Genomic DNA, 25494 nt, shown 5'->3' on the forward strand with positions numbered 1-25494 from the left:
TCCTGGAAAAACATATGTGTTATGGCTTTACACCCCCTTCTATTTTGTGGATAAAGACTAACAGAACACAGAGGGTGCTCTTTAATGGAAGCCTCACCAACATAATCCAGGTAGAATCAGGAATTCCTCAGAGCATCTGTCTAGACCCCTTACTTTTTTCAATCTTGCAATTGCAATTGCAAAGTCCTTTTTTTTGGCACCTGACCACACAACTGAATAGTAGTCCAGGTGTGACAAAACTAGGGCCTGTAGGACATGCCTTTTTGATAGTTTTATCATGGACCGACTTCTCCCCATCTTAGCTACTGTTGTATCCATATGTTTTGACCATGACAGTTTACAATTCAGGGTTACTCCAAGCAGTTAAGACATCTCAACTTGCTAAATTTACACATTATTCATTACAAGATTTAGGTGAAGTTTAGGGTTTAGTAAATGATTTTTCCCAAAATCAATGCTTTTAGTTTTAGAAATATTTAGGACTAAGTTATTCCTTGCCACCCACTCTGAAAAATAAGACTCAGCGGCAAGCCTTCAAAATTGCAATTGGCTCCGAACAGGGCAGCACGGATGGCGCTTAGATGTACACAGAGAGCTAACATTAATAATATGCATGTCAATCTCTCCTGGCTCAAAGTGGAGGAGAGATTGATTTCATCACTGCTTGTGTAGGTGAGGGGTATTGACAATTCGATTTAAAAAACAGACAAAAATACACATTGTAGAACAGCGGGGGCTGTGAAACAACACAAACATAAGCACAGACACACACATGTACCCATGGATTTTGTGTTGTATAGTTGGTAGTAGTGTCACACCCTGACCATAGTTTGCTTTGTATGTTTTATGTTTTGGTTGGTCAGGGTGTGATCTGTGTGGGCATTCTATGTTGTATGTCTGGTTTGTCTATTTCTGTGTTTGGCCTGATATGGTTCTCAATCAGAGGCAAGTGTTTTGCGTTGTCTCTGATTGGGAACCATATTTAGGTAGCCTGTTTTGTATTGTGGGTTGTGGGTTATTGTCTATGTCTATATGTAAGTTGCCTGTGTCTGCACTTGTCATTTATAGCTTCACGTTCGTTGTTTATTGTTTTGTATAGTTTGTAAAGTGTTCTTCGTTTTCGTGATAATAAATAGAGAAGAATGCATTCACTTCACGCTGCGCCTTGGTCCTCCTCTCTTCCACCATACGACGATCGTGACAAGTAGAGATGGGGCCTGAGGTCAGACTCTTAATGTGTTGTGAAATCTGTTGTGAATGTATTGTAATTTTTTTGGTATAACTGCCTTAATTTTGCTGGACCCCAGGAAGAGTAGTTGCTGCCTTGGTAGCAACTAATGGGGATTCATAATAAATACAAATACAAATACAACTGGTGACTTTAAAACAAGTACAGAGTTTAACGGCAGTGATAGGACAAAACTAAGGATGGATCAACAACATTGTAGTTACTCGACATTACTAACCTAATTGACAGAGTGAAAAGAAGGAAGCCTGCACAGAATAAAAATATTCCAAAACATGCATTTTGTTTGCAAGATGATAAAAAAAGTGTTTTGTTTGTGGGAAAATCCAATACAACACATTACTGAGTTCCATTCTCCACATTCTTAAGCATAGTTATTGGAATCCTGAAGGACTGGGGAGTTTTTCAGTGTAAAACATTTACGGAATGAAGCTAAGCACATATTTCTTCTCAGGATATGACCCAAATGCAGACACAGGTTGCGGGATAGTGCAGTTCTCAATAATTTATTATAACACGGTGCAAAGGGCAGGCCTTCTGTAAACAGAAGACAAAGGACAGTGAGACACAGGTTTTATCTTGGACACGTGAAACGTAGGATGAATACGGAGGGTGAGGGGCAACAGAAGACGAACAGCAGAGGGGCTAGGGATTTTAGAGATGGGGAAAGGGCCGATGAAATGGGGGGAAGTTTACGGGACACCACCTGGAGGGGCAGGTCCTGAGTGGATAGCCATACTCTCTGCCCGAGCCGATAGCGGGGAGCAGGGGTCTGGTGGAGATCCGCTTGTCACTGATACCTGGATGTGGTCTTCAAGAGAGCGGCCCGGGCTCTCTTCTAGGTACGGCGAGAGCGGAAGATGAAAATCTGGGCAGAGGGTATGCTGACTTCTTCTTCTTGCTCAGGGAAGAGTGGGGGCTGATATCCCAAGGAACACCCGAAGGGCGAGAGACCAGTGGCCGAGCAGGGAAGGGTGTTACGTGTGTATTCCACCCACACAAGTTGCCGGCTCCAGGTGGTGGGGTTGGCGGAGACAAGGCAACGAAAGGACGTCTCCAGGTCCTGATTGGCTCGCACCGACTGGCCATCAGATTGGGGGTGGAAACCAGAGGACAGGTTGGCTGACGACCCAATGAGGAACGCATTCCGGGACCAGAACTGGGGACCACGATCAGAGACCATGTTGACCGGACATCCATGGATCCGGAAGACGTGCTGCACCATGAGCCGTTTCCTTGGCTGAGGGTAACTTGGGAAGGGGAATTAAAAGGGCTATATAGTAGTGTTGCCGTCTGACTGGGGAAGCCAGTAACAAAGTCCAGGGATATATGGGACCTGGGTCGGTGAGGAACAGGGAGTGGTTGAAGAAGGCCAGCCAGAGCTTGCCGCTGAGTCTTATTTTGTGCACACACAGTGCAGGCGGCAACGATGGCAGATCTGTCTTGAGGAATGTGACCATTCCAGGACCGGGGAACGAGTCTGGGAAAAACATCCGGTTAGCCGAACCCCCCTCGGGTTCCGTCTGGGAATGTTGAGCCTTACGGACCGGGCTCTCTATACCCCAGATTACCTCAGCCGCTAGACAGGAGGGAGGATGGTCTTGGGTCAGACAGAGTAGCAGCAGCGCAATACAACTGTGAGAGTGCGTCAGGCTTCACATTCTTTGACCCAGGGCGGTAGGAGAGAGTGAAATTGAAATGGGTGAACAACAGGGCACAACGAGCCTGCCTAGAGTTGAGGTGCTTGGTGGTGCGGAGATATTCCAGATTCTTATGGTCAGTCCACACTAAGAATGGGTGTTCTGCCCCCTGCAACCAGTGCCTTCACTCCTCCAACGCCATCTTGATGGTGAGGAGTTCTCAATTTCCCACATCATAGTTCCTCTCAGCAGGTGTAATTGGAGATTGGAGAGGAAAGTGGAGGGGTGCAGCTTTTGGTCCTGGGCAGAATGCTGGGACAGGATGGCCCTCACTCCGACATCCGAGGCGTCAACCTCCACCACAAACTGACGGGACAGGTCCGGATGGATTAAGATGGGGGCTGTAGTCAATCGACATTTGAGGTCCGAGAACACCTGGTCAGCTGCTGGAGACCACATGAAGGGAACCTTGGGAGAGGTGAGTGCTGAGAGGGGGGAAACCAGGATGCTGTAGCCCCGGATGAAGCAGCGGTAGAAATGAGCAAACCCCAGGAAACATTGCAGCTGCACTCTAGATGTGGGTTGAGGCCAATCCACCACTGCTTTCACCTTGTCTGGATCCATCTGTATATGTCCTGCAGCAATGACAGATCATAGGAAGGAGATGGTGGAGCAATGGAATTCATGCTTCTCCGCTTTAACGAAAGCTGGTTCTCCAGGAGACGCTGAAGGACTTGTTGGACGTGGAGGATGTGTTCTTGACCTGAACGGGAAAAGACAATGATGTCGTTGAGGTTGACAAACACGAACTGGTTCAGCGTGTCCCGGAGCACATCGTTGACCAGGGTCTGGAACACCACGGGAGCTTTGGTCAGTCCGAATGGCATAACTAAGTACTCATATTGCCCACGAGCAGTGTTAAAGGCTGTTTTCCACTCATCTCCCTCCCGTATCCGAACCAGATGGTAGGCATTCCGAAGGTCCAACTTAGAGAAGATAGTCGCTCCCTGAAGAGGTTCAAAAGCCAAGGAGATGAGTGGTAGAGGGTAACGGTTTTTAACCGTGATGTCATTAAGGCCCCTGTAGTCGATACACGGGTGCAGGATTTTGTCCTTCTCCACAAAGAAGAACCCTGTGCCGGGTGGAGAAGCCAATGGACGAATACTCCCTGCAGCGAGAGAGTTCTCAATGTACTCCTCAATAACCTTGGTCTCCAGACCCGACAGGGAGTTAAGCTGCCCCCGGGGATTGTGCTTCTGGAGCCATGACTATCCCAAAACCACAGGTACATGGGGAGATTCAATCAGCAGGAACTGCATCCACTCACTGTAATTTCCTGATTCTCATGGGTCGATCGGAATCATAGTGTGGGTGACTCTGACAATAGAGCACCCTTCCAGCGCTCTGACATCCATGGGAATGGAGAGGGGTTGAGTGGAGATGCCCAGCTCCGACACCAATGTAGCATCGATAAAGCTCTCATCTACCCCAGAGTCAATGAGCACCCGCAGTGATTTGGCCTGTTCACCCCACAACAGGGTGGCACGGAGAGTAATGCGAGTACTGGGAGATTGGGAAATCCCTGTACGGCTCACTAGTACTCGTACCTACTGATGGGCCTGGTCTTTTAACGGACAGGTGGAAATATAATGTCCTGTAGTCCTGCAATACAGACAGCTCCTGGTGTTCAGTTTGCTTAAACGTTCATCCGGAGACAATCAAGCCCTTCTCGGGGATCTAGAGGAGGGGAATCGACCACCCTCGGCGATTCCCGTGAGCATTCAGGTGACATCGGATTCTCTCTGAAATGACTTTCGGGGTTTCCGGGATTCCTCGGCGGCGAGGTGGGAATCGAGGGCGAGCGACGGCGACAAGGAACAGATTCCCTCTCCCTCCTACGATCTCGTAACCGTCCATCGACCCGGATGGTCAAGGCTATGAGGGAGCCGAGGTCCATGGGCAGCTCACAAGCTGCGAGCTCATCTTTGATCACCTCCAATAATCCGTGAAGGAACATGTCGAACAATGCTTCCGGGTTCCAGGCACTCTCAGATGCCAACGTGCGAAAATCCACTGCATAGTCTGCCACACACTGCCACACATAGCTGGAGCAGGTTACAAGCAGCGTCTCGCCCGGACAACGGAGAATAGAACACCTTCCGTACTTCCGCCACAAACTCCTCCAGACTGAGGCAAACGGCTGTTGCTCCCACACCGCCGTAGCCCAGGCGAGTGCCAAACCCTCCCCTAACCCAGACAACGCTGGGCCAATTGTGCTCCGCCCTATGGGACTCCCGATCACGGCCGGTTCTGATACAGCCCGGGATCGAACAAGGGTCTGTAGTGACATCTCTAGCACTGAGATGCAGTGCCTTAGACCGCTGCACCACTCGGGCGCCCAGTAAATTATGTACTCTAGAATTGCATGAAATGCGTATGCAAAAGGCATTTCTTTATGGACCCTGCAGAAAAAAATTCCCCATATGTGGAAATCCCCAGAAACACCTCTGCTCAACTGTAGCCTATGCCACATCACCAATGTTTTTATGGTGTTATTATAAAAGGGATTTTTCTTCCAGAATAAAGTCCCAGGGCCTATGATTTCTTTATCCTGCCCTGAAGATACCTTTCTAGCAAATAGGCTCTGTAGGAGTTTACACTTCCTCTTCCAATGAACTGTGGGGAAGTCAAAATAATGAAACTGTCCACCAAATCTATTAAATCTATTAACTATTACTTGCCATTATCTTTTACCTGATCATAAGACAAGATGTTACTTTTTTTGCTAACATATGATGGGGGTCCCTGGTTATCCTGTTTGCCTAGGTGGGGGTCCCTGGGCAAGAAACGGTTGAAGACCGCTGGTCTTGAGAGACTCTTTTGAAGTGGCTTTATGTTCTTTGTCTATGAAGTGTATATTGTATGTACATACATATAGAGAGAAGGAAAGCTGCCTATGTAATGGATCTAAAACACCTGATTCTTCCTCAGACATGGCAGAAGAAAAAAGCCCTACATCAGTTTAGACACGAGTGGATGCTCAATGTCTGCAGCCCGTTGCTTTCCTCCTTTTCAGAGCGAGGGGCACTTTTACTTTTTTCAAGTCTGTGTGTCTATGAAGGAGCTGTACAGCATCCAAAACCCAGCATGAGAGCATTTGATATTCATAGAACGAAAGCAGAGAAAGTGAAACAACAGCAGGGACAATGCTTTATGCGTGATATTACACTGTAATTATGATATGGATGCAGTCATAGAGAAATCACGAAACACACTTGGTGAAGGCAATAATCGTGTACATTACTTGGGTGGAGGCACTTCAAAGCCCACCGCCTATGTGACTGCTCACCATTTCGCACAATGTAGGATCAGACACACAGTGATGCATCTCTAATTTCTGTTAGAAAAAAAAGAGACTCTGTCTATAAGCAGCCTCATACTGGGTATTGACAGATACATTTTGTTTTGTTGTTTACCATTTATATTAACTGATCAGAGAATGGGATTTTTTTGTGGGATGTTCAGAGAAACCATCAGAATTATCAATCCATCACCCTCTCAATATGCAGAGAGAGAAAGAGAGGAGGTTAGGTGGTGGACATGGAGACCTTCATGCCGACAGAGCAGTATGCTGGCAGATATACTATGCCTCTTTTATCAAAGATAAGTAGTATTGATTTACTTTGAGACTGAAAATGTGTTGGTTTTAAGAGCTGACATTTAATAATCTTCACCTAATTCATGTTTTGCTGGGAGCTACTTGAGATCTTGGTGAGTCCTCCATTGTTTCTCTCTTTTCCCCCATGTATACTGTGTATGAATGATTACAGTGGCATACATATACCTCTCAGCGGGTTAAAATAATGGGAGCCAACAGTAAATGGTGCTTTATTTTATATAGCTACATAAGAAATGCTATTACCAGCACTTAGTTTTATTACTTGACAACATATAGTGAAATACAAATATACTAATCTATTCACCTAGGTATCCTGGCCTACTGTCAGGGTTCACGGCAGGGATTGTGAATTCAGGCCTTGACCCTGTCCATTAACGAGGTGGAGCATTCTTGCTGCTGCCCTCAGTACCCAGTGTCTCAGTGGAGGCGCACTGAGACACAACACACCAAATGAGATGTGACTTGCACCGTGATACTGTTCTATTTATACTGGACGACATTGAGCGAGATGCAAACGCGCTCACCTGCTGCTTGATTAGGTTTGGTGTCTATCCAGCCCTTGGAGGACAGCACAATTTTCACCCTCAGATTCAAGGGTAGGAGTCATGCACCCCTCCCCCAAAACGGAACCAAAACAATAGCTCATTATCTAGTGTGAGATTCCATCTCTCATATGTGAGGTGGGAGCGTAGCAAAAAACATGTTAGAATCTGTGTTTGAGTGTGTGTCTTGGCTTTTATTTTCACTGCAGGCTTGCTCCCCAGGGTTTGAGCAGAGGCCCCTCAAGTAGGTTGCAAGGGGAAATCACAGCAGCCAGTCTCCATCACTCAGCCCTTGTTGAGGCTGTTTTTGTTCCCCTTCAATTGATGCAGGTTAAAGAAAAACACAGAAAGCGTGAGTTTTTAAGAGAATGGCTGCAGCAGGATTAATGACCAGAGCAGCAAACTTGGCTTTTGCTTGCATCAGGTAATCAATGATGTTCAGACAGGCAGATGGGAGGCCAGTATAGGGGCTCAGTGATAGCACGCAGAGCAGTAGCAGTGACTAACCTCCCTTCATTTCTCACTAAGACAGAGGGCCTGGGCTAACCAAACAGACAAGGTTAAACACTGCTGATACCAGAGTTGAATCACGGGGGCTTTATACAATCTAATGATTATATTATATTTCTTTCTAGGCCTTATTGTGGAATGTAGCATAACAATTATTGTATTGTTTATGATGAAGAAGATCAACCATTAACTACCTATATTTTGGTATGATATGATAAGATATATTATATAATCTGACTGTACAAAGCAGCTAAAAATGGCAATGTATGACAACAAACAGACAAGTCATCACACATAAATTGTTGTAACACTGCCTGCATTGTTTGTGGAAAATGAATGCTCAATATCTCAATGTGGAGCATCTGGTGCATATAATTGGATTATAAAAAGTTAAAGTCAATTCAAATATTTCAGTCATAGAAAGTTTCTAGAATTTCAAACACACTGGGCTTTGATTGACGTGACGGTTTGTTCAGTGTTTAATTGCATTTTCATAGATAACCTGTCATGTTGACTAGATGTTGTGTTTATTGCTGATTCCTTTCTTAGCTTTTCTTTGTTCTTACTTGTGATGTTCTGGAAAAGTACCTGCTTTCATTTTCCCATTGCAGTCAAATTCAAATGAATAAAAAGAAATGTTACAACTTCAAAGCTTTTTTCATGTTTATTAGATGGCTATAGAGTATGAATAATGTTTACACAATGACTGTCATTAGCCTAATTTGTGTCATTATACATTCATTGTATAAGGTTAGAACAGGCTTCAGGTGGAACACATTAAATATAGCTTGTCTTTGTTCCTACTTGTGATGTTCTGGAAAAAGTATACTGCATATATATGTGTATTAGTCCTGAAAATGGCCCATAGTGAACCTTATCTTGAATCACAATGTATATACAGTACCAGTCAAACGTTTAGACACACCTACTCATTCAAGGGTTTTTCTTTATTTTTACTATTTTCTACATGGTAGAATAATAGTGACGACATCAAAACTATGAAATAACACATATGGAATCATGCAGTATCCAAAAAAGTGTTAAACAAATCAAAATATATTTTATATTCTTCAAAGTAGCCACCATTGACTTGATGACAGCTTTGCACACTCATGGTGTTCTCTCAAACAGCCTCACCTGGAATGCTTTTCCAACAGTCTTTAAGGAGTTCCCACATATGCTGAGCACTTGTTGGCTGTTTCCCTTCTCTCTGTGGTCCAACTCATCCCAATCCATCTCAATTGGGTTGAGGTCAGGTGGTTGTGGAGGCCAGGTCATCTGATGCAGCACTCCATCACTCTACTTCTTGGTCAAATAGCCCTTACACAGCCTAGAAGTGTGATGGGTCATTGTTCTGTTGAAAAACAAATAACAAATGCGCAAACCAGATGGGATGGCATATCGCTGCAGAATGCTGTGGTAGCCATGCTGGTTATGTGTGCCTTGAATTCTAAATAAATCACTGACAGTGTCACCATCTAAGCACGCACACACCATTACACGTCCTCCTCCATGCTTCACGGTGGGAACCACACATGCAGAAATCATCCGTTCACCTACTCTGTGTCTCACAAAGATATAGCAGTTGGAACCAAAAATCTCAAATTTGGACTCCCCAGACTAAAGGACAGATTTCCTCCGGTCTAATGTCCATTGCTCGTGTTTCTTGGCCCAAGCAAGTCTCTTCTTATTATTGTTTTCTTTTAGTAGTTATTTGTTTGCAGCAATACGACCATGAAGGCCTGATTCACGCATTCTCCTCTGAACAGTTGATGTTGAGATGTGTCTGTTATTTGAACTCTGTGACTCATATATTTCGGCTGCAATTTCTGAGGCTGGTAACTCTAATGAACTTATCCTCTGCAGCAGAGGTAACCCTGGGTCTTTCTTTCCTGTGGCGGTCCTCATGAGAGACAGTTTCATCATAACGCTTCATGGTTTTTGCAACTACACTTGCAGAAACGTTCAAAGTCCTTGAAATTTTCCACATTGACTGACCTTCATGTCTTAAAGTAATGATGGACTGTCATTTATATTTTGCTTATTTGAGCTGTTCTTGCCATAATATGGACTTGGTCTTTTATCAAATAGGGCTATCTTCTGTATACTACCTCTACCTTGTCACAACACAACTGGCTCAAATGCATTAAGAAGGAAATACATCCACAAATGAACTTTTAACAAGGCACACCTGTTAATGGAAATGCATTCCAGGTGACTACCTCATGAAGCTGGTTGAGAGAATGCGAAGAGTGCAAAACTGTCATCAAGGCAAAGGGTGGCTACTTTGAAGAATCTCAAATATAACATACATTTTGATGTGTTTAACACTTTTTTGGTTACAACATGATTCCATATGTATTATTTCATAGTTTTGACTATTATTATATTATATTACAATCTAGAAAATAGTAAAAATAAAGAAACACCCTTGAATGAGTAGGTGTGTCCAAACTTTTGGCTGGTACTGTCTTTGACTAGGCCTGGAATTACATTAACATTTTATCCTGGCACATATATGAGGTCATCTGAACTTTTCGTTTTTACATCAGTTGAACCTGGAGTTCCATCCAGGAGTTTCTGTATGCGAAGGCAGCTCACGTGACTGTGATGAAGCGCCCATTAATTTGAACATGCTGACCTTACAAAGGAAAACTGTCTCAAACTTAGTCAAATCTCAGAAGTATCATAGGATCAATCGAGCTGACTCAAGTGTTTTACCAGTGTGATTCTCAGTCAAGGGTGTCAGTGCAGGATAATACCGCCATCTATCATGGTGATGAGACTAAGTATTGGCTCCCTGTGACAGACGCTGAGGAATGGAACTCCTCTAAGACAGACTTCACAGACTCACTAGATCAGCAGCCTGGCTCTCTCACAAAAGGCCGCAATCCGTCCCAAATCCATTCAAGATCCGGAATGTATAGCCAGACATCGTTAACGCTTGGTTATTTTCATGCATTACTTTATATATTTCAACTGAGAACTAATAAATCATGTTTTTAATCTGTGACTGACATTGATAAGAAATCAACACTGTTCATAACTTTGTTTCTTGTTTTGTATTAGCTTATATGGTGGTGATATAATGAAATACAGTGGAACAGAGGATAGAAACCTCTCACAATGCAGGGCTGGTAGTGCTGTCACTACCTTCAGTAGTTTAAGGTTACAATCAGAACTCAATTAAGCTGTTCCTTATTTATTGGCATTCCTTGCCTGTGTCCCAGTAATTAGTAATTTAAAAGGAATCGACATAATGACTAGTTAGACAAGACGTGTTTTCTGATATGGATTGTTTTAAGAAAAGCCTAATTGGAGTAGACTGAGAGCAGAATTCTCAATAAAAAAGCAATGAAACAACTTAATGCTTGACATCCCTCTGGTAGTCTATCTCTGCAGAGAACAGCTACTCCATACTGGCTACCACATCTGGCAATTTTAGACACAAACAGAACTTACCATATGATTCATCATTGGTATATTGTCTGTTGTTTTGTCACTTCAGTTCTGAATATTATCACCCTTGAAATTGTGTCAAAACACACATACTTGTAACATTGAATAGTTGGCAAAGAAAAGGTAGAATATTCTACTCTTAACCTTAATAGATTTAATTTCTTTCTGATTAAATTATGTTTGACTGAATCTTAACTGCTTTTTGTAAACCTACTTATGTGCTCCGATTTGCAATTTGACTGGAAAATTGAAAATATTATTGTATTATATAAATAACTGAGAGTCAGAAAGACCAACATGCATTTTTCATTTAGCCTACTTTCACAATTTTGTACAGTGCCTTCGGAAAGTATTCAGACACCTTGACTTTTTACACATTTTGTTACGTTACAGCCGTATTCTAAAAATTGATTAAATAAAAACAAATCTTCAGCAATCTACTCACAATACCCCATAATGAAAAAGTGAAAAAAGTTTTTAGAAATGTTTGCAAATTTATATAAAATTATAATACCTTATTTACATAAGTATTCAGACCCTTTGCTATGAGACTTGAAATTGAGCTCAGGTGCATCCTGCTTACATTGATCATCCTTGAGATGTTTCTACAATTGGAGTCCATCTGTGGTAAATTAAATTGATTGGACATGATTTGAAAAGGCACACACCTGTCTATTTAAGGTCCCACAGTTGACAATGCATGTCAGAGCAAAAACCAAGCCATGAGGTCAAAGGAATTGTTTGTAGAGCTCCGAGACAGGATTGTGTCAAAACACAGATCTTGGGTAGGGTACCAAAACATTTCTGCACCATTGAAGTTCCCCAAGACCACAGTTGCCTCCATCGTTCTTAATTGGAAGAATTTTGTAACCACCAAGACTCTTCCCATAGCAATCGGGGGAGAAGGGCCTTGGTCAGGGAGGTGACCAAGAACCCGATGGTCACTCTTACGGAGCTCTAGAGTTCCTCTGTGGAGATGGGAGAACCTTCCAGAAGGACAACCATCTCTGCAGCACTCCACCAATCAGGCCTTTATGGTAGAGTGGCCAGACGGAAACCACTCCTCAGTAAAAGGCACATGACAGCCCACTTTGAGTTTGTCAAAAGGCACCTAAAGACTCTCAGACCATGAGAAACAAGATTCTCTGGTCTGATGAAACCAAGATTGAACTCTTTGGCCTGAATGCCAAGCGTCACGTCTGGAGGAAACCTGGCACCATCCCTAATGGTGGCAGTTCATGCTGTGGGGATGTTTTTTCAGCGGCAGGAACTGGGAGACTAGTCAGGATCGAGGCAAAGATTAACAGAGTAAAGTACAGAGAGATCCTTGATGAAAATCTGCTCCAGAGCACTCAGGACCTCAGACTGGGGCGAAGGTTCACATTCCAACAGGACAAAAACCCTAAGCACACAGCCAAGACAACGCAGGAGTGGCTTCGGGACAAGTCTCTGAATGTCCTTGAGTGGCTCAGCCAGAGCCTGGACTTGAACCTCGATCTAACATCTCTGGAGAGACCTGAAAATAGCTGTGCAGCAACGCTCCTCATCCAACCTGACAGAGCTTGAGAGGATCTATAGAGATGAATGGGAGAAACTCCCCAAATACAGGTGTGCCAAGCTTGTCATACCCAAGAAGACTTGAGGCTATAATCGCTGCCAAAGGTGCTTCAACAAAGTACTGAGTAAAGGGACTGAATACTTATGTAAATATGATATAAAAAATCATATAAATGAGCAAAAATGTCAAATTTTTAAACATGTATTTTGTCATTATGGAGTATTATGTGTAGATTGATGAGGGGAAAAACAATTGAATCAATTTTAGAATAAGGCTGTAACCTAAGGAAAAAATCAAGGGGTCTGAATACTTCCCGAAGGCACTGTATATGCAAACCAGTGTCCAAAAGAGTCAAGGTTAAGTTATGCAATGAAGGGGGAAACCAAAGACGTGTATACCATTTCACCAATTCAATGCTGATAACAGATTTATACCTCTTTAATAGCTCTATCCTGGAATCAATTTATTTTTAAACTTACATTGCGGTTGATAACAAACAAAAACAATCCACCAGAATTCCACAGTCCCAGTTATAGGTAAAAGGTAATATAATAATTTAAGTCATCAGGTGCTGTGAGATTATTGCTTAAATTCTGCAATCAGTGCTAATTTATCAAACTAAGTGATTTATCATATTTAGTCGCCTCACAGTTTGCATGTATCTTGTCATAATTAATTATTTGTGGGATAAATTGTTGCCGCAATAATAGTGATGACAGAAAAGGAACCGTGCCACAGATGAAGACTGATGACAGATTTAAGCATCGGACATGACAGTCGGAACATGGCAGAGATTGGATCCGTAACCCTCTGAGCAGATAATAAATTATCTCTCTCAAATTAAATGATTGATTTGCAGGGGTAGCTGCCGCACCTGGAATGGGTTTTCGTACCCTTGTATTTTACTGTGAAAGATGCAAAATCCCTCTTCCAATCCGAGAGAAAACCAAGCGGCCGGATGAGCAAAGGAAGAAGCCATGGCGTTAGCTCAACAATCTGAACAGGTCAACAGACTCCTACAACCGTCAGAACTGTCATTCACAGTAGGTACAGTAGTCCTGACTCTCTCTCCCCTCACACTTGCCAACCTGTCTCTCTGGCCACACACAGAAATGTCTGAGGTGAAACTCCAGGGGGTTGATGGAAAGTTATGACATGTGACATCAGATCACAGTTCACCTTCAGACAAATGGAATCTGTCAGCTTTCCCCTCAAAGACTGTCTGATGTTTTTTATTGCTGCTTGAATGCATCTGCTTTTTACCAAACATCTACTCTTTACTTCTGTTGCTTCAGTCTCACCTCTCATGACAAGCGATCCCAGGAGAGTCTTGACTTCCTTCCTTTCACAGGTTCTTTCCCGGCGACTAGGCTTTCATTAAACGTGGTGGGCCTACGTTCTCTCATTACTAACTAAAAGTTCACAGTATTGTAATTAAGCTAGGCAAAGCTCTTTGGAGGACTCCTGGGAATACTGATCTGGTTGAATCTCTCTGTATGACACTGTCAGCTCCCATAATCCCATCATGTGTTAAATCTGAAAACTTGGTGGATTATCTCACCATATACTTAATTTGTGACAGTATATTCATAAGAGATTAGTTTGGACTGCATTATACCATGACTAGATGTCAATGACTGTCTCTGTTTTAACATGAACACAAGAGATTATCCTTGTGATCTATGACACGTCCCAACACTTCTGATGTGTATTTGTTATCTTTCAGCACATTACCCAAAATGCATTTGTGTGCTTACGCCATAACTCAACTTGTTGATTCTATTAGGAGTCTGAAAGAATAGATTACATTGGCACATGTTCCCTCACAGTAGGCCTACATAAATGTACAAAGTAAATAACATTAATAGGACAAACGTTTCTTAATTAATACTCTGAATTTATACACACATAATAACCATCATATTTAATGTGCTTGCTCATGAGTTATGCTGTGCCACATATTCGTCTCCTGAACGATTATGATTATCTGACTCCAATCTAGTCTAATCCATCACTGTCATGTGCCCGTTACGTCTTCAATTAGATAAAAAATAATAATAATAATCACAACACTGATGACTAATAAATCAATGATGGTCCATTGCAGTGTTTCTCCTTAATCCATTTTCATGTAATTTACTGTTGATGTAGGATGCACCCAATACTAGTTTGGATAAACTGGGGCCTTTCAATTATAGTGCTTTGCATTTGTTGAAGTGCACATTAAGTAATTATAATCCCTTTCATCCCTTTACTCAAAAGTATCAATATAAAGTATGTCATGTTATGCTAAGGATAATAAGTGATGGTCAGGGGTGTAAAGTACTTATTTAAAAATACTTTAAAGTAAAACTTAAGTTGTTTTTTGGGGTATCTGTGCATTACTATTTATATTTTTGACAACTTTTACTTTTACTCCACTACATTACTAATGAAAATAATGTACTTTTTACTCCATACATTTTCCCTGAAACCCAGAAGTACTTGTTACATTTCGAATGCTTAGCAGGAAAATGGTCCAATTCAAACACTTATTAAGAGAACATCCCTGGTCATCATTACTGCCTCTGATGTGGCGGCAGGGTTGTGGAGTAACAGATTACATGTAATCCGTTACATGTAAGGGATTACAAAAAACCGGTAACTGTAATCTGTTACCAGCAAAAATATTGTAATCGGATTACAGATACTTTAGAAAAACTAGATGATTACTTCGAGGCTTACTTTTACATTTCGAAAGGTTGTTTGCTGAAAGAAATCTTTGACACGTCTATATTTTCTCAATGACATTCAAATCAGCATTGAAAAAAGGTGCAAGTTTAAATTTGTTCCACCTGAGTGAGTCTGACCACAAGTCAGAGACCACTATGATGACACACCAAATGTGTTTGATGGATCACTGGAAAAGATCAGGAATAGGCTTTTGTAGGTTACAGTTCAAGCTATGTCTTCCAATGGTGCGGCTGCTGTCGGCATCCAAAGATTATCCAACTTTAATAAATGCTTGGAGGTAAGGATGACGGCAGTGGTGTAGTCTACAGCAATACGGATATCACTTATTATTAATATCTACATAGCGCATTGAAGTGAACCACACTGCTGCTCTCTCATTTAGGTATTTACGCCTTACGGATTGTGGTTGTTGTGGATGGCTGTTCACAAATCTAAATGTGTAGCCTATTTGAACCCAAAAATGGTTTAATTCAAGAAGTTAAAACTGTCTATCAATCAATGTTTTTGAAACCAGTGGACAGCCAATGTAAAATGTGCTCTTGCAATAGCTGCGTAGTGCGGATCCAAGCCAATGGAATAGAAGTGGGGCTAACTCATGCTGATTAAAAAAATACATCCGTAGGCCTAATGGACACATGTGCAAACTTGCACACATTTGATAGACTTAAAGGGGCAATCTGTAGTTGCTACATCAATTTTTTGACTTATAAATTATATACACTGCTCAAAAAAATAAAGGGAACACTTAAACAACACAATGTAACTCCAAGTCAATCACACTTCTGTGAAATCAAACTGTCCACTTAGGAAGAAACACTGATTGACAATAAATTTCACATGCTGTTGTGCAAATGGAATAGACAAAAGGTGGAAATTATAGGCAATTAGCAAGACACCCCCAATAAAGGAGTGCTTCTGCAGGTGGTGACCACAGACCACTTCTCAGTTCCTATGCTTCCTGGCTGATGTTTTGGTCACTTTTGAATGCTGGCGGTGCTTTCACTCTAGTGGTAGCATGAGACGGAGTCTACAACCCACACAAGTGGCTCAGGTAGTGCAGCTCATCCAGGATGGCACATCAATGCGAGCTGTGGCAAAAAGGTTTGCTGTGTCTGTCAGCGTAGTGTCCAGAGCATGGAGGCGCTACCAGGAGACAGGCCAGTACATCAGGAGACGTGGAGGAGGCCGTAGGAGGGCAACAACCCAGCAGAAGGACCGCTACCTCCACCTTTGTGCAAGGAGGAGCACTGCCAGAGCCCTGCAAAATGACCTCCAGCAGGCCACAAATGTGCATGGGTCAGCATATGGTCTCACAAGGGGTCTGAGGATCTCATCTCGGTACCTAATGGCAGTCAGGCTACCTCTGGCGAGCACATGGAGGGCTGTGCGGCCCCACAAAGAAATGCCACCCCACACCATGACTGACCCACCGCCAAAACGGTCATGCTGGAGGATGTTGCAGGCAGCAGAACGTTCTCCACGGCGTCTCCAGACTCTGTCACGTCTGTCACATGTGCTCATGTGCTCAGTGTGAACCTACATTCATCTGTGAAGAGCACAGGGCGCCAGTGGCGAATTTGCCAATCTTGGTGTTCTCTGGTAAATGCCAAACGTCCTGCACGGTGTTGGGCTGTAAGCACAATCCCCACCTGTGGACGTCGGGCCCTCATACCACCCTCATGGAGTCTGTTTTTGACCGTTTGAGCAGACATATGCACATTTGTGGCCTGCTGGAGGTCATTTTGCAGGGCTCTGGCAGTGCTCCTCCTTGCACAAAGGCGGAGGTAGCGGTCCTGCTGCTGGGTTGTTGCCCTCCTACGGCCTCCTCCACGTCTCCTGATGTACTGGCCTGTCTCCTGGTAGCGCCTCCATGCTCTGGACACTACGCTGACAGACACAGCAAACCTTCTTGCCACAGCTAGCATTGATGTGCCATCCTGGATGAGCTGCACTACCTGAGCCACTTGTGTGGGTTGTAGACTCCGTCTCATGCTACCACTAGAGTGAAAGCACCGCCAGCATTCAAAAGTGACCAAAACATCAGCCAGGAAGCATAGGAACTGAGAAGTGGTCTGTGGTCACCACCTGCAGAAGCACTCCTTTATTGGGGGTGTCTTGCTAATTGCCTATAATTTCCACCTTTTGTCTATTCCATTTGCACAACAGCATGTGAAATTTATTGTCAATCAGTGTTGCTTCCTAAGTGGACAGTTTGATTTCACAGAAGTGTGATTGACTTGGAGTTACATTGTGTTGTTTAAGTGTTCCCTTTATTTTTTTGAGCAGTGTATATTAATGTAAAGATATAATTGAATCATATTATTATATGTAATATAAATCGATGAGTTAGAAGAAACCTACATAACCAAATCATAAAGTAACATTTAACAACCATCTATGTAAACTTTAACATTGTTTTATACTGCAATAGATGTCGTTCAATTGGTAAAATCAATTTTTTGTCTTCTTCTAATGCCTCTTAAACGGAAAGTAATCAGATTACATTGCTGAGTTTGGGTAATCCAAAAGTTACGTTACGGATTACAATTTTGGACAGGTAACTAGCAACTGTAATGGATTACATTTAGAAAGTAACCAAACCCTGTCTGGCAGACTCACTAAACACCAATGCTTCATTTGTAAATGAGTGTTGGGGTGTGCCCCTGGCTATCCGTAAATTATAATAAACAAGAAAATTGTGCCGTCTGGTTTGCTTAATATAAGGAATGTGAAATTATAAATACTTTAACTTTTGATACTTAAGTATATTTTAGCAATAACATTTACTTTTGATACTTAAGTATATTTAAAACCCAAAACTTTTAGACTTTTACTAAAGTAGTATTTGCTGGGTGACTTTCACTTTTACTTCAGTCATTTTCTATTAAGTTATCTTTACTTCTACTCAAGTATGACAATTGGGTATTTTTCCACCACTGGTGATAGCCTTAAATAGAGCTCTAGAACATTGTAGCTATACATCATTAAGTCCCCTGATGGCCAGTTAACAGAATGTCATTGAACCCAAAGATGTGTATTGATTGCAACTAAGCCCTTGGACACACGCCTTTCATGTCCAAATTTCAATAGATGATAAGGAATCAGACAAACCAAATGAGACGATAATCTTCCTCGTATCACTTTTCTGAAACTCAACAAAGTCACAATCTAAATTGGCTGCATCTGCTTGATCTGATAAACAGTATGTGAACAACATACTCAAACACACACACACACACACACACACACACACACACACACACACACACACACACACACACACACACACACACACACACACACACACACACACACACACACACACACACACACTGTAGACTTCTGAAGAAAATCTGAATGCACTGACTCGGTGTCCCAGAAGAAATGAGAAGCTTTTATCAGCTGCAGTTGTTTGTGACAATTAGTATCAGTAGTATGATATGTCCGGGATCAGGGGAGGAGGTTGGAGGTGAGCGGTCCCGTTCTGGAGACGGTGCTCTGTTCAGTGGCTGAGAGCTTTGGACCACAGCCAAACTCTCCATTAGAGAGACGCGCAAGGTCACTCCACTGGGCTCTCCCCGTGCCAAGCTGCCCTGGCTCAGGCCTCTGCTAGAGAGACGTGGGCTATGCTCCAGCCCATCTGGGACAGGCTCCATGGACAGAGCCAGAGGTCACTGGACAGACCTAACCTAGCCATTGTCCAAAGTCTGGAGGTCGCCTGGGAGAAAGTAATAAAAAATAATACAAATTTTCCCTGTCTATGCAGGAAGGGTCCAGCTGTGCAATAAACAGGTGGCCATGGAGGTCAAAGAAGCCATTGGAAATACATCTCTTGGCTCTTGGGCATGCCCAAAACGACAAATAATACTGCCAAAATTCTATTTGTTAGCCTCTGACTAGTGCTTTTCTTATGTATTTATTGAAAGAAGAGCTCCCTGTATGACCTTATCCAGACCAGACCTATATGCCATGCAGGCTTTCTGCCAAAGGCTCCATAATTGAGTCTGGAATAATTCCATAAGGATAGCTGATAGAGGTCAAAGACCAAGTTCACTGCCACTTGGACCCCTTATTAATGAGGAGATCACAGCCTTTGGACATGAGTATAAGGCACAGACCTTTCTATTTAAAGAGAGGAATAGCTGTCTGTACATTAGCTTGGATTCAGACTACCCTACAATATATTAAGCTTGGGTTCACACATTTATGATATAATATTGGTTGGCAGTGCCTGTTTCAGTAGATTGACTCTTCAACACTGAAAACAAGTCTATTTTAGAGAATGTGAAAGCATCTTCGTGGAGTATGCGTGATGTTCACTGTATTTATTGTAGCTCACAGTCCCAAGAAATCTAGTTTTCCAGCCTTTAACTGTAATATGATAGGGTTCATCTGCATAACTACGGCGGTGAATTATTAAGCTCTTCACTGTGGATGAGTGAGTCTCATTATGGTTCCCTCAGTACTGCAGAAAGATAAGCATGGCTGATTATTCTAGAATTTCCCTGGCTTCGGATATGCCGTGGAATGGGGAATTCACTTGTACGACCTGAGACAGATAAGACGGAGAATGTGTATTTCGATGTTCTTTCAGGCTCTGGGAACGGATGCAGAAGAAAAGGTAAGCAGTGTGATTCAACATTTCACTCTATGCAGACCGTACAGGCTATATAGTGATAACTTTTCAAAGTGAACAAAGACATCAAAAGGCTGAGGAGAACCAGGGATTATTTAAATACTAGGTGTATTAGAAGCCTGGGCGTGCCTTCCATCCCTTAAGTCATCAACAAAACCTGCTCTACTTCTTCACTCTATCTGAGCAGTGTGTATACTACTGACAAAAAGGAGAGAAGAAGATAAAGAGCACGATCACTCAACCAGGCTTTAACAGTATTACTGCATACTATACAAGAAAATCATGGAGGGAAAGGCAGCATTCAAAGAAAGGTCTGCCATTCCAAAGTCGATGTAAAAAAGAGTGACCAGTTATAGGGTCAATTCCATCTCATCAGATTGCCACACTAATGGATTTGATGATACGATTTGTTTCAGTATGCCAATCTCCAATCAGCGACTGAGCAGACCCTGAAGTGTGTGAACCAAATACAAAGTAATGTCTTCTTTTTTGGATTTCAATATTTTAAGGTCGGCAAAAGAACGTTTTTGACCGATGTTCCTTGTTTACTTTCAAATTTGAACATAAAAGTGTTAAAACTGAAAGACGAATTGCTTGTTGTTGACTCATTATTATTGAAAAAAAACCGTTAATGAACATCGATAATGGATGTTGTAAAAAAAAAAAGATATTGCATGATAAATCATTCAAGTTTTTGATTGATTAGGATCATTAGCATAATTGATTACCATGATAATCAAAACGTGAATCCATCAGTGAATAGGTTTACACATACACGACGGGTAGAGATTCATCTGACGTGTTCTGCTCAGTCTGGAACATAGATGTCACAGGAAATTTGCAACCAACGGGGGGGATGTTTGTATTCTGACCTCCTCTAGCTAAATGAACGATCGTCCTTGATCGGGTATGCATGGGAAATGGATGCATAAAGTGTCGAAAAAAACTATCATGTTGTCCTGAAGGTTAATTTACTCTTAACTCTTAATAAGTGTACATCTGTGGGGACTTCATTATGGGGACATGCTAGTTGCAGCCGACGACCAGATTAACCTTGTGGAGGAGGCACGTTTTCTTTCGCAACCTCCATCTATCCTCATACCAACACAATCGTCATGGGGTGTCTGACGCACGTGCTCGCCAAACATCTGTAGCAGACTAGGCGACTAGAATAATGGGAGAGTGTATCAGCATACAGAAAATGGGATGTATGCTACCATTGTGGTTATAGTTTGGATTTATAGCCTTACACTTAATGATATCTTTAGTAGAAAAGTATAGCAATAGAGATCATTTAGTTCTAGATGTACACGTAAATGTTTGCTATTGCTGTATACTAATGTTTCTGCATAAGTGTAAAATTCCCTTGACATAGATTGCCTTGATTAATCAGGGTTGTGTCTTTACAACTGCCTGTGTGCAGTATAATACAATAATAAATGATAGTGGTTTTAACAACGGCTGAGTCTAGATTTACTCAGTGGGTCTGTCTGTCTTTCCTACACTTACGGGGACAGTTACAGCAAGGTTTTGCATTTTGAAACAATTGATTAATCAATTGATTAACCATTTATCAGTCAGCAATGCAGTTTGGTTCTCTTGCAACATGCATACCAACCACCTGGATTCCCCATGATAGTGAGAAATGAACACCATTACATCCACAAGGTAATAACAGTGGAATAATGGCATTGAGGCTTTGCTGCAGGGTAACAAAAACAACACATTTGTCCACCATTAGGAAAGGTGCTGATGCTTCAAAGTGTCAAAATGAGTTTCTGTTGATGTAGCTTAAGGTTATGGTTTGGTCCCAGGGGAGATCAGGATCAGATTATTGAAATAATGCATTTGTTCAGGATGGGAAGTTATAGCCACAAACTGTCCATATTCATTTCTGAGCCCAGAAATCTGCCTTCCATTTATTGTGAAAATGATGTGCGTTCTGCAGTAACAGAGATATAATTGACCCAGGCTCTGCAGGAGACATAGAGACATGGGATTGACGTCCCACAGAGAAAATTCCTCCTCCTATGTGGTTTCCCCCCAGACTAAATACACCCCTCCCCCCATTCCTCCTCCATCACCATCTATCATCTTATTTTCCTCCAAACGGTGTGGAAATGCTGTAGCTCTGTGTGCGTTCCCAGTATCTCGTGAGTTCTATCATAGGAACAGTAATGACTTTCAGTGTTGCCTCACCTTCATTTTTATCATGTTCAATGTTTTCTAATGCTGCGACGTGTTATCTACCAAGGGTTAATAACCCTGCCCATTTATGTAACCCTTAGGAGTCATTTATAATGTTGGGATATGTTAGCCAAAACTCGGAAAAAAAAATATTTGATGAGCGCTCAAGTTAGATGACATGGACAGTGATCACTTCTGAAATAAATAATGAAGGTGGCGTTTTGCTCTTGGGGGAAGTCTGTCATGTGAACTGAGCTCTGAGCACTGTTACAGAACGGAAGCAGACACTTACACCAAGTGATTTGCTCCCACTACACAGGTACCATTGTAACTATTAATATGCATATGGGAAATGATTAAATGCCGCATAGATAAAATGTGACACACTATAATAAATTAAAATTGTAACCACATATATTCCACATCTATTAATCATTTAATGCTATATTAATGACACGTTTATCAGATGGGTGCAAAATGAAATATTAAGCCGGTGGACCAACATTGCATAACTAAGTCATTCGATTAAGGCAATCATGAAAACTTTACAGAGACAGTAAACAGGCAACTTTATGGTGTAGTGTGGCCCAGCCCCCAAAGTCACTCTTATCAACTGTATACAAGGAATTCCTTTGTGTTGTCTTAGGAATTCAGCCTTCTTTGTGTTGCTCTCCACATCACCCATTCTGTCACACCTAAGTGAAGCAGAGGATCTGTTGTGATAACATCCTCTAGGTCTGATATCTGATTGGAAGTTAGCTCAAAAGTAATCCTATTGGTCAACAACTCAGATTTTGAATCTAAACTTGGTCAAATGGTTATCAAGCGTCATTGTCACTTTCTCTTTGTTCCTGACCTGTGGTGGTGAGATGCCTAGACTGTCTCTCTTCCTCTCCCATGAGCTATAGGCTGTGGCACAAGCCATGGTTTCTTTGTCTCTCTCTCTCTCTCCCGCTCTAATCATGCCTTTAATAATGCCCTGTAACGCTGTTAATGTTTTGTTACTTAAGCTTTATGCCTTTTATAAAGGTATCATTCATTTTACAATGACAATAAATATTTGCCATTGATATAGACAATTCTCAGACCTTTCTTAATAGCCAATTTCTGTAACTCAACTATAGTCTCTTGCGGCAGATACCCTAGCAGTTAAGAGCGTTGGGCCAGTAACCGAAAAGTCACGGGTTTGAATCCCAGAGCTGATTCTATAAAGAATCTGTTGATGTGCCCTTGAGCAATGCACTTAATCCTAATTGCTTCTGTAAGTCACTTTGGATAAGCAGTGGTGGAATAAGTACTTGAGTAAAAGTTAAGATACCTTAATAGAAAATGACTCAAGTAAAGTGAAAACCAACCAGTAAAATACTACTTTAGTAAAAGTACTTTGTTTTAAATATACTTAAGTATCAAAAGTAAATGTAATTGCTAGAATATACTTAAATATCAAAGTAAAGTGTAAATAATTTCACATTCCTTATATTAAACAAACCAGATGGCATGATTTTCAATTTTTTATTTGCGGATAGCCAGGGGCAGACTCCAACACTCAGACATAATTTACAAATGACACATTTGTGTTTAGTGAGTCTGCCAGATCAGAGACAGTAGGGATGACCAGGGATGTTCTTGATAAGTGTGTGAATGGGTCCATTTTCCTGTCCTGCTAAGCATTCTAAATGTTACAAGTACTTTTGGGTGTCACGGAAAATGTATGGAGTAAAAAGTATATTATTTTCTTTAGGAATGTAGTGGAGTAAAGTCAAAGTTGTCAAAAATGTAAATAGTAAAGTACAGATACCCCAAAAAACGACTTAAGTAGTACTTTAAAGTATTTTTACTTAAGTGCTTTACACCACTGTGGATAAGAGCATCTGCTAAATTACATAAATGTAAAACTATTGCTAGATCATCTTCATAGAGTCAGATATTCAGTTTAATAGACTGATCATATTAATTGCATATACTTATTACGGGAACCATGTGAGGTACAGTATATACAAAACCTATATATGATCAATATTATCGCACTACAATAGCATCAAATTAAGTACCATTTTAAACAATTCGCAGATTGACATCTTCAAATATCCCTTAAATATTCGTTTTGTTAAGCATAGGCCTAAAAAAAACATCTGTGAAAAGTGAAACTGTGCCAAAAAGACAAGGAAACCAAAGAATTCACAACTCAACGCACACATTTTTAAGAAAAGACTAATCGATCAATCTCAAACATCAATATCTGTTTGCATCCCTTTAACCGCACACGTTTGCCAACTAATGAAATCTGTGCATGGCTCCCCTCTTATCGATTTCAGAGAGCTCTAATTTGCCGCTTGAGATCAGCTCGCTCTCGCTCTCGCTCTCGCTCTCTCTCTCTCTCTCTCTCTCTCTCTCTCTCTCTCTCTCTCTCTCTCTCTCTCTCTCTCTCTCTCTCTCTCTCTCTCTCTCTCGCTCTCTCTCTCTCTCTCTCTCTCTCTCTCTCTCTCTCTCTCTCTCTCTCTCTCTCTCTCTCTCTCTCTCTCTCTCTCTCTCTCTCTCTTGCTCTCTCGTACTCTCTCTCTCTCTCTCTCTCTCTCTCTCTCTCTCTCTCTCTCTCTCTCTCTCTCTCTCTCTCTCTCACTCTCTCTCTCACTCTCTCTCTCACACACACACACACACACATACAAATAGTAGACTAGCATTGGGCAGAATATTGTATGGCAGCTATTACAGTATGGTTAATACCGTACTTGAGGCTACTTAAAATTGTAACATGGCATATGATCCTGTCTGGAGCTCATTTTCAATTTACATACAGTATATCAAACTCTTACTTCAGTATCACATCGGCCATCAGCATACCACCCAGCATCCCACTGCTGACTTGCCTCTGAAGCTAAGCAGGGTTGGTCTTGACTCTGTTGTCACTAAAGATCCCATGGCACGTATTGTGTAGAGGTGTTAACCATGGTGTTCTGGCCAAATTTCCAATCTGGCCCTCATACCATCATGGCCACCTAATCATCCCCAGCTTCCAATTTGCTAATCCACTCCCCTGTAACTATTCCCCAGGTTGTTGCTTTAAAATAAATAAAATAAATAAATAAATAAATACACGGCAATCCCCTTGTATTGTGCAAAAAATACCCACCATGTCTCTCTTGCTATCTTTCATACCGAACAATAGAACATGTTATTGAACCCTCCAGCCTCAACAAAAACCCCACTGCTTCACGTCTCACCCTTGCATTAACATCTTGGCCTCATATAGGGGTGACACCCGACTGATGCAAGGGTGAGGAATAAGGTAGAAGGAGGGTCACTT

Source organism: Salvelinus alpinus, chromosome 5, assembly GCF_045679555.1.
Source record: "Salvelinus alpinus chromosome 5, SLU_Salpinus.1, whole genome shotgun sequence".
Lineage (NCBI taxonomy): Eukaryota > Metazoa > Chordata > Actinopteri > Salmoniformes > Salmonidae > Salvelinus > Salvelinus alpinus.